This window comes from Triticum dicoccoides, chromosome 5A, assembly GCF_002162155.2.
Source record: "Triticum dicoccoides isolate Atlit2015 ecotype Zavitan chromosome 5A, WEW_v2.0, whole genome shotgun sequence".
NCBI classification, from domain to species: domain Eukaryota; kingdom Viridiplantae; phylum Streptophyta; class Magnoliopsida; order Poales; family Poaceae; genus Triticum; species Triticum dicoccoides.
The window spans coordinates 628,299,886-628,310,692 of record NC_041388.1 but is presented as its reverse complement, the minus strand read 5'-3'; positions in this window follow the sequence as shown (position 1 = coordinate 628,310,692).

The window sequence follows — 10,807 nt, the reverse complement described above, 5'->3', positions numbered from 1 at the left end:
CTAGCATCCGTCATGGCAGATTCGCCGCATTGGTTCTAGACCCAATTATTGACGGATTTCACCTCACTCGAGTCCTTATGGACGACGGCAGTAGCCTGAACCTGCTTTATCAGGATACAATGCGGAAAATGGGCATCGAACCCTCGAGGATTAAACCCACCAGAACGATCTTTAAAGGTGTCATACCAGGTGTAGAAGCCAACTGTACAGGCTCAGTTACACTTGAAGTGGTCTTCGGATCTCCGGATAATTTCCGAAGCGAGGAGTTAATCTTCGACATAGTCCCGTTCCGCAGTGGCTATCACGCACTGCTCGGGCGAACCGCATTTGCCAAATTCAATGCGGTGCCGCACTAGGCATACCTCAAGCTCAAGATGCCAGGCCCTCGAGGCGTCATCACGGTCAATGGAAACACCGAACGCTCTCTCCGAACGGAGGAGCATACGGCAGCTATCGCAGTGGAAGTACAAAGCAGCCTCTCAAGGCAATTCTCTAGTCCGGCCATTAAACGTCCGGACACCGTCAAGCGCGCCCGGAGTAACCTACACCAAGACCGCTCGGCACGTTCAGAGCAAGTGTAGCAATGCGGCCCCAACCCCAGCCCTCGCGAACTTGCGAAACCAGTGCTGCGCGTACATAATTATGCTCTGGAGATACCATTGGCACAGGGGGAGGGGCACCATCACGGCACACCCGAAACGCGGCTTAAACCGCAGTAGGGGCTGCCGATTTCTTAATTTTCTCTTATTTTCAGGACTCCATTCTTTGGAAGGCTTGTCCGGCAGTACAATTGCCGCACAAACGATACAACCAGGGAAGCAGAAAGCTACGCCGCACTACGGAACTCTAAGGTGGTCCCTATAACGAGCAGTATACCTGCTTCGCATAACATTCCGCAGCTCGCCCCTAGAAAGGACATATTTGATAGTCCCATCTTTTGCTTATTGCACTATTTGTATCGTTCTGCTTTAATCTTAGCTTTCTTAAAATAAACAATGCATAGCTTCCGTCTATTATTGCATTACCTTTTTTACGAATATATGTTCATTAATGACATGTTGCACCCGTACACTTTGGTACGGCTAATACACCAGGGGCTTAAGTACCCCACAACATGGTGTGAGAAGTCTGAACACTTTCACAAGTGCGGCACCCCGAACTTATAGCAGTATATGCATCGGCTCCGAATCATGTCTTGGGTCAATAGTCGGGTTTGCCTGGCTCCTATGTTTTGGTACCTTACGTTCCGTCATATCGGCTAAGGTAGCACTAGGAGAACTACTGCAATTGTGCCCTAGTTGAGCTGGGCTAAGCACCTCAGTAGAGAAAGCTAAAACTGACTGTCATGATGAGGCGAGAGCTGGTCGTTGTTCGAGAGGTTTTCGAGTCCCTAAAGACTTATGCCGCCTAGAGTGAGGAGTCGGCTTTGTCCGGCCTAGGCGTGGATAGCGCCCCGAACTCGGTCTTCCGAACACTAGGGGCTTCGCCGAAATTTAAAATTATAGAATTCTATGGCTAAGTGAGAGTGTTCAAGCACTATAGTCCGATTGCCTTGTTCGTTGTGTTGAGCGCCTCCCTCGAAGGACCCAAGAATGGGAAAAAGAGCGCTCATGTTTATCCCGAACACCCCAGCACTCGTGCCATGGGGGCAGAAGCCGACGACTCGCCATCTCTCAAATTTGATAAACGGCCGCACAGAAGGTAATATTTTAAATTCAAAAAGCATTGCTTAGCGCACATGAACAAGTTTTCAGCGCACAGGACAAAACGAGCGAGTTCATTAAAAAATTACATTCATGGAACATTCATCCGCCACAAGGCGGGCACCCTTCAGAACGCCCTCATAATACATCTCGGGCTTGCGATGCTCCTTGCCCGGCGGTGGCCTGTCCTTCACAAGCTTCTCAGCATCCAGCTTGCCCCAGTGCACCTTCGCACGGGCAAGCGCCCTACGGGCACCCTCGATGCATACGGAGCGCTTGATGAGTTCGAGCCTTGGACAGGCCTCCACCAGCCGCCTCACCAGCCCAAAGTAGCTCCCAGGCATGGCCTCTCCAGGCCACAGCCGGACTATGAGGCCCTTCATGGCCTGTTCGGCCACCTTATGGAGCTCGACCAGCTGTTTCAGCTGGTCGCTTAAGGGCACCGGGTGTTCGGCCTCAGCATACTGAGACCAGAACACCTTCTCCGTCGAGCTTCCCTCCTCGGCGTGGTAGAAGGCGGCGGCATCCGACACGCTACGGGGCAAGTCTGCGAATGCTCCTGGAGAGCTCCGGATTTGGGTAAGTGACAAGTAATTCACTTTTACGTGCTTGCTTTGCATAAAGAATGCCTTACCCGCCGCTATCTTTTTTACTGCCTCAACCTCCTGGAGGGCCTTCTGGGCTTCGGCCTTGGCAGACTTGGCATCTTCAATGGCCACCGCGAGCTCAGACTCTCGCGTCTTCGAGTCAAGCTCCAAACTCTCATGTTTTTTCATGAGATCCTGGAGCTCTTGCCGCACCTCGCCAACCTGCATCTCATGCTTCTCCCGCTCGGTGCGCTCCATGGCCGCCCTCTTTTCGGCCTCGGACAACGCTTGCTTAAGGGTCGCCACCTCAGTTGTGGCCCCTACAATAGCCGCGTTAATCCTGTCACTTTTTGCAATTGCACCTTTCACATATTTCAATAAGGTATTTCTTACCTTCCTTCTCCTTGAGCTGCTGCTTGGCTAGGCCGAGCTCTTGCTCGGACCGCTCGAGTTTCTGCTTCAGCGTATCCACCCCTGCAGTCAGTGTGGCGGAGGCCAGCAGCGAAGACTGCATACGCATATTGACTTGATTATGTTAGACTCCTGCGATTATTAGATCCTCTATTCAGCTTTTATTTCCGAACGCCGAACAGAGCATCAGGGGCTACTGTCTATGCGGCAATATTTTTACATATTCTTTACTTACCTCAAAGCCTGTTAGAAGGCTGGCACAGGCTTCAGTTAGTCCGCTCTTGGTGGACTGAACCTTCTGGATCTCTGCACTCATAATAGTGCGGTGCCCCTCGTCGATGGAGGCACCGTTAAGCGTCTCCAGCAAATTGTCCGGTGCCTCCGTTTGGACGGAGGTCACCGGCTTGGTAGGCTTGCTCCTCTTGGAAGGAGGCTGCCTACCAGAGTCCAGAACCATTGAAGTTTCTGGCGCGGTGTCCGGCTCAAGGCCGGACTTGGAGCCCTTGGGGTTCTATCCCCTTTACGCCTGGAGTCCGGGAGGTTGCCTCGCGGCGCCTCCAGGACCACCTCCTCCTGGCTTTGAACCTGTTGGGACGCCACCTTAGCGCCGTCCATAGGGTGGGGGGAGGAAGCCGTCGGAAGCGAATTCACATCCGATGAATCCAGCGAGCCGCTCGACGACTCGTCGAGCCCGGCCTTGGGCGGACTGCACAATCATGTTCGAGTAAGGAAAAGCTGTGCAATGGGGGAATACTATGAATCACTCGGGTATCTGGATACTTATGATCTCGCCGGGGGCTTGGCCCTGTGCGGCCACTCCTCTTCGCCGTCGTCGGTGTTGGAGTAGTCCGGAGGAGGGGTCTTCCCCCTCTTGGACCCTTCGGCCTCCCCGGTTGGGGCGGCCTTCCTTTTCTTCCCTCCCCCCGTTGGAGGGGGAGAGGTCTCTTCTTCCTCCTCGTCGTCTTCATGGGAGGAGTGCCCCTTGGAGTCATCAGATGGTGAATCCGACACCTCCTGGTGCCGGGTACTCTTTCGAGTCCCCGTGGCCTTCTTCTTGGCCTTCTTCTCCGGCACCACGTAAGGTGCCGGAGCCAGCAGCTTCGCCAAGAGAGCGTCCGCTGGGCCTTCGGGCAAAGGAGCCGGACAGTTGATCTGTCCGGACGTCTCCTGCCAATCCTGTCAAAGGTAAGGGAACTTAGATCCCGCATGGAGTCACACTATGAAAAACTAATACCCTGTAAAAGGAGAAAACAGCTTACCGCACGAGCGTGACGCTGCGTGCTGAATCCGCGATCCTCGGTAGCGGATGCGGGGGCCTCGGCGCCCTTGAAAAGCACCTTCCAGGCATCTTCGTGCGTCATGTCGAAGAGCCTGCTCAGAGTTCGGTGCCGCGCCGGGTCGAATTCCCACAGGTTGAAAGCCCGTTGTTGACACGGGAGGATCCGGCGGATGAGAATAACCTGGACTACGTTGACAAGTTTGAGATTCCTGTCCACCAGGGTTTGGACGCATGTTTGGAGTCCGGTCAGCTCTCCTTTTTTACCCCACGACAGGCCCGTCTCTTTCCAGGAGGCGAGCCGCGTAGGGGGTCCGGATCGGAACTCGGGGGCTGCGACCCATTCAGGGTCGCGCGGCTCGGTGATGTAAAACCACCCCGACTGCCACCCCTTTAGGGACTCCACGAAGGAGCCCTCGAACCATAGGACATTGGGCATCTTGCCCACCATGGCGCCTCCGCACTCCGCTTGGGTGCCGCACACCACCTTCGGCTTGACATTGAAAGTCTTGAGCCATAGGCCGAAATGGGGGCGGATGCGGAAGAAAGCCTTGCACACGATGATAAACGCCGAGATGTTGAGGACAAAATACGGGGCCACTCGTGGAAATCCAGGCCATAGTAGAACATGAGCCCCGGGACAAATGGGTGGAGAGGGAAGCCTAGTCCGCGGAGGAAATGGGGGAGGAACACCACCCTCTCATGGGGCCTAGGGGTGGGGATGAGCTGCCCCTTTTCAGGGAGCCAGTACACGATGTCGTTAGACAGGTATCCAGCCTTCCTCAGTCTTTTGATGTGTCCCTCTGTGATGGAGGAGACCATCCACTTGCCTCCCGCTCTGGACATGGCTGGAGAAGGTTGAGGTGGGGTGTGCGGACTTGGGCGCTGGAGCTCGAGTGCGCGGAAATGGATAGGCAAAGGAGGAAGAAGGCATGGATGAAAAGGCGGATCCTTATCCCCTTATATGGGCGGACGCGACTATGCGCCCCCATCAGCCTGGTAAAACTCGCTTATCTCCCAAGCGTCGTAGTCAATGGCGCGGTTGGGTTACCCACACCCGTATTGATGAGAATCCCGGAATAAGGGGACACGATCTCTGCTTTAACAAGACGTGCCAAGGAAACCGCCTCGCTAAACGTGCTGAGGTGGGACAGTAAAACGATTCGAATAAAGACTTGGCCATGGTGTGATGTCACGCTATGGAATACGTCAGTAGATTAGATTTGTGTAAATATTATTCTCTCTATGGCAATATGTGGAAACTTATTTTGCAGAGCCGGACACTACCTTTGTGTTCAAAATCTTCTATGAAGTACTTGGAGGAGGAACCCGCTTTGCAATGCCGAAGACAATCTGCGCGCCGGACCTCGTCATTGAAGCCTGGTTCAGGGGCTACTGAGGGAGTCCTGGATTAGGGGGTGTCCGGATGGCCGGACTATACCTTCGACCGGACTCCTGGACTATGAAGATACAAGATTGAAGACTTTGTCCAGTGTCCGGAAGGGACTTTCCTTGGCGTGGAAGGCAAGCTTGGCGATACGGATATGTAGATCTCCTACCATCGTAACCGACTCTGTGTAACCCTAGCCCTCTCCGATGTCTATATAAACCGGGGAGTTTTAGTCCGTAGAACGAACAACAATCATACCATAGGCTAGCTTCTAGGGTTTAGCCTCTCTGATCTCGTGGTACATCTACTCTTGTACTACCCATATCATCAATATTAATCAAGCAGGACGTAGGGTTTTACCTCCATCAAGAGGGCCCGAACCTGGGTAAAACATCGTGTCCCCTGCCTCCTGTTACCATCCGACCTAGACACATAGTTCGGGACCCCCTACCCGAGATCCGCCGGTTTTGACACCGACAGTGGTCATCACCGGGAGTGGTCCTGATTATTGTCACTTCGGGGTTGCCGGATCATAACACATAGTAGGTGACTATAGACTTGCAAGATAGGATCAAGAACTCACATATATTCATGAAAACATAATAGGTTCAGATCTGAAATCATGCCACTCAGGCCCTAGTGACAAGCATTAAGCATAGCAAAGTCATAGCAATATCAATCTCAGAACATAATGGATACTAGGGATCAAACCCTAACAAAACTAACTCGATTACATGATAAATCTCATCCAACCCATCACCGTCCAGTAAACCTATGATGGAATTACTCACACACGGCGGTGAGCATCATGAAATTGGTGATGGAGGATGGTTGATGATGACGATGGTGACGAATCCCCGTCTCCGGAGCCTCGAACGGACTCCCAATCAGCCCTCCCGAGAGGTTTTAGGGCTTGGCGGCGGCTCCGTATCGTAAAACGCGGTGATTTCTTCTCTCTAATTTTTCTCTCTCCGAAAGCAAATATATAGAGTTGGAGTTGGCGTCGGAGGGCATCCAGGGGGCCCACGAGGTAGGGGGCGCGCCCTAGAGGGGGGGCACCCTCATGGACAGGGTGTGGGCCCCCTGGTCTTCATCTTTGGCGAGGATTTTTTATTATTTTTTTCTAAGATGTTCCGTGGAGTTTCAGGTCATTCCGAGAATATTTGTTTTCTGCACATAAAACAACACCATGGCAATTCTGCTGAAAACAGCGTCAGTCCGGGTTAGTTCCATTCAAATCATACAAGTTAGAGTCCAAAACAAGGGCAAAAGTGTTTGGAAAAGTAGATACGATGGAGACGTATCAACTCCCCCAAGCTTAAACCCTTGCTTGTCCTCAAGCAATTCAGTTGACAAACTGAAAGAAAGAAAGAAAAACTTTTACAAACTCTATTTTCTCTTGTTGTTGTAACTATGTCAAGCCAGCATTCAAGTTTTCAGCATAGATCATAACTAACCATATTTGCAATAATTCTCAGGTCTCATAATTACTCATATCAATAGCATAATCAACTAGCAAGTCATAATAATAAATCTCGGATGACAACACTTTCTCAAAACAATCATAATATGATATAACAAGATGGTATCTCGCTAGCCCTTTCTGAGACCACAAAACATAAATGCAGAGCACCTTTAAAGATCACGGACTGACTAGACATTGTAATTCATGGTAAAAGAGATCCAATCATAGTCACACCCAACATAAATTAATAGTGATGAATGCAAATGACAGCTGTGCTCTCCAGCTAGTGCTTTTTAATAAGAGGGTAATGACTCAACATAAAAGTAAATGGATAGGCCCTTCGCAGAGGGAAGCAGGGAATTGTAGAGGTGCTAGAGCTTGGTTTTGCAATAGAGATAAATTGTATTTTGAGCGGTATACTTTCATTGTCAATGTAGCAACTAAGAGATGGTGATATCTTCCATGCTAAACACATTATAGGCGGTTCCTAAACAGAATGGTAAAGTTTATACTCCCTCTCACCAACAAGCATCAATCCATGACTTGCTCGAAACAACGAGTGTCTCCAACATACATCAAGTCCCAGGGGGAGTTTTGTTTGCAATTAATTTTGATTTAGTTTGCATAAAGCATGGGACTAGGCATCCCGATGACCAGCCATTTTCTCGTGAGTGAGGAGCGGAGTCCACTCCTCTTGAGAATAACCTGCCTAACACGAAAGATAAGGACAACCTTGGTTGATACATGAGCTATTCGAGCATACAAAACAGAATGTTTATTTGAAGGTTTAGAGTTTGGCACATACAAATTTACTTGGAACGGCAGGTCGATACCGCATATAGGAAGGTATAGTGGACTCATCTGGAATAACTTTGGGGTTTAAGGGATTGGATGCACAAGCAGTATTCCCACTTAGTACAAGTGAAGGCTAGCAAAATACTGGAAAGTGACCAACTAGAGAGCGACAACAGCCATGTACATGCATTAAAATTAATAAACATTGGATGCAAACATGAGTAGGATATAATCCACCATGAACATAAATATCGTGAAGGCTATGATGATTTGTTTCAACTACATGCGTGAACATGTGCCAAGTCAAGTCACTTAAATCATTCAAAGTAGGATATCACCCCATCATACCACATCATAATCATCTCAATAGCATGTTGGCACACAAGGTAAACCATTATAACTCATAGCTAATCAAGCATGGAACAAGCAACTACGATCTCTATTGTCATTGCAAACATGTTTATTCATAATAAGCTGAATCAAGAACGAGGGACTCATCATATTTACAAAAACAAAAGAGGTCGAGTTCATACCAGCTTTTCTCATCTCAGTCAGTCCATCATATATCATCATAATTGCCTTTCACTTGCATGACCAAACTGTGTGAATAATAATAAGAGTGTACGTGCATTGGACTAAGCTAGAATCTGCGAGTATTCAATAAACAAGAGAAGACAAGGCAATATGGGCTCTGGGTTAAATCAACAATAATGCATATAAGAGCCACTTCAACAATTTAATAATGGTCTTCTCCTATTGACCCCCAAAGAAAAGAAAAGAAATAAAACTATTTACACGGGAAAGCTCCCAACAAGCAAAACAAGAACGGGAAATATTTTTGGGTTTTCTTTTTAATTATTACTACTACATCAGAAAAATAAACTACTACTAATTTTTTTTGGTTTTTCTTAAGGTTAACAAACACACAAGAAGAAAGTAGGAAAAAGAAAATAAACTAGCATGGATATTACAGTGAAAGAGTATGAGCACCGACATCTAGTAATGCATGTGTGTGAGCATAAATGTAATGTCGGTGAGAAATACGTACTCCCCCAAGCTTAGGCTTTTGGCCTAAGTTAGTTTATGGCCACGGCTGGCCTGGATGATATCCATAATAATAGTTGTTGGGGTCGTACTATGATGAGGAAGAGTTGGGATCATACTGTTGTGCAGCGGTTATCGCCTGCTGAGCTGCAGCATGGAGTCGAGCTGCCTCCGCTCTCCTCTCATACTCTTCTGCCTCCTCTCTGGTAATAACATATCTTCTTTTTGTCTGTGAATCAAAGAGGGCAGGAGCAGGGAGACTAATACGGAAAACACGTCGTTTATCAAAAATTAAACGATATAAGAGAGGTGATTCAGGCCTCTCGACAAACTGGTGCGAAGCCATAGAGTTATAATCTAAATATGCAGGAGGCAACTCCGTATCACCCTCACGAATGTCTATCTCAAGAAAATGAGCTAAGGGGGTTGCATAAATTCCTCCAAAGAAATCTCCATTATGTCTATTATGATGCAACCTACGAGCTACAATGGCTCCCATATGATAAGATTGGTCTCCTAACACAGCACTCCTAAGAATGCTAAGATCAGGGACACACATGTGACATGCTTCATCCTTAGCATTTATGCATCTACCGATGAAGAGAGCAAAATAATGTATAGCAGGAAAGTGAATGCTCCATATGGTAGCCTGCGTTATATCTCTAGATTCCCCCACAGTTATACTAGCAAGAAAGTTTCTAAATTCAGATTTAGGGGGATCCCTAACACTACCCCATGATGGAAGTTTGCAAGCAGAAGTGAAATCCTCTAAGTCCATGGTATAAGATTTGTCATAGAGATCAAACATGACTGAAGGAGAATTACGCGAAGATGAATACTCAAACCTCCTCACAAATGAACTTGTGAGATCATGATACTGGGGGCATTTGTTAGCCTCAAAATCCTCAAGACCGGCATTGCGCAAATATGCTTTGAATTCTTCTTTAATTCCCGCACGGTCCATAAAATTTTCCGACGGCCATTCGCAAGGCCGTACTAGAGCGTCTCTTGGTGGATCCTCGTCAGCATCGCGCATAGCAATCCTGGGTCCTTGCTTCTTAGAGGAACCACCTTGGAACATCTTCCTAAGCATATTGTTTCTCTCTGAAAAATTCTGAAATTTTTAGTAACTTCAAACAAAGGTGAACCAAACTCAATAATATTGATAGCAACTACTCCTACAAGTGCCTAGGGCCTATATCATGCATCAAAACTACTTTGAACCATATAAATTTGACATGCAAGCTCAAGAACATTGTCACCTATGCAGCACAAATTTGCAAAGAATAAAGCACTAGAACAAAAACTAATTGGACCAATGGAGGAGTCACATACCAAGGAACAATCTCCCCAAGCAGTTTTGCGAGAGGTGCTTTGAGCAAGGAGATCGAAAATCACAGCAAAAGTGGCTGGAACTCATGCTTGAGTTGGTTTTTCGGGTTTGTGTGAGACAGAGGAAGAAGATGGGTGCTGGGATAAGTGGAGGAGGGCCACCATGGGCCCACGAGGTAGGGGCGCGCCCTAGAGGGGGGGGGGCACGCCCACCACCCTCGTGGCCAGGTGGCAGCTCCTCCCGCGGTAATTTTTGCACAGTAAATCCTCAAATATTCCCGAAAAAATCATATTAAATTGGCATGTCATTCTGAGGACTTTTATTTTCGGGATATTTTTATATTGCACGGATAAGTCAAGAAACAGACAGAAAAACACTATTTTAAATTTATTTCTTCTAAATAACATAAAGTATAGAGAGGGTACAGAAGGTTGTGCTTCTAGTTTCATCCATCTCATGCTCATCAAAAGGAATCCACTAACAAGGTTGATCAAGTCTTGTTAACAAACTCATTCCGATTAACATGAAACTGGAGAAATTTCGAATAACACTAGGTTACCTCAACGGGGATATGCACATCCCCTGTAATAAGTATATCATATTTGTTTTTGACAGTAGGAAGAGGAAATTCAAAACCTCCAATTATAATCGATGGAAATTTTCCAATGGAGTTGATACTATGAACTTGAGGTTGTTTGCTCGGAAAGTGTACCGTATGCTCGTTACCATTAACATGAAAACTGCATTGCCTTTGTTGCAATCAATAACAGCCCCTGCAGTATTAAGAAAAGGTCTTCCAATAA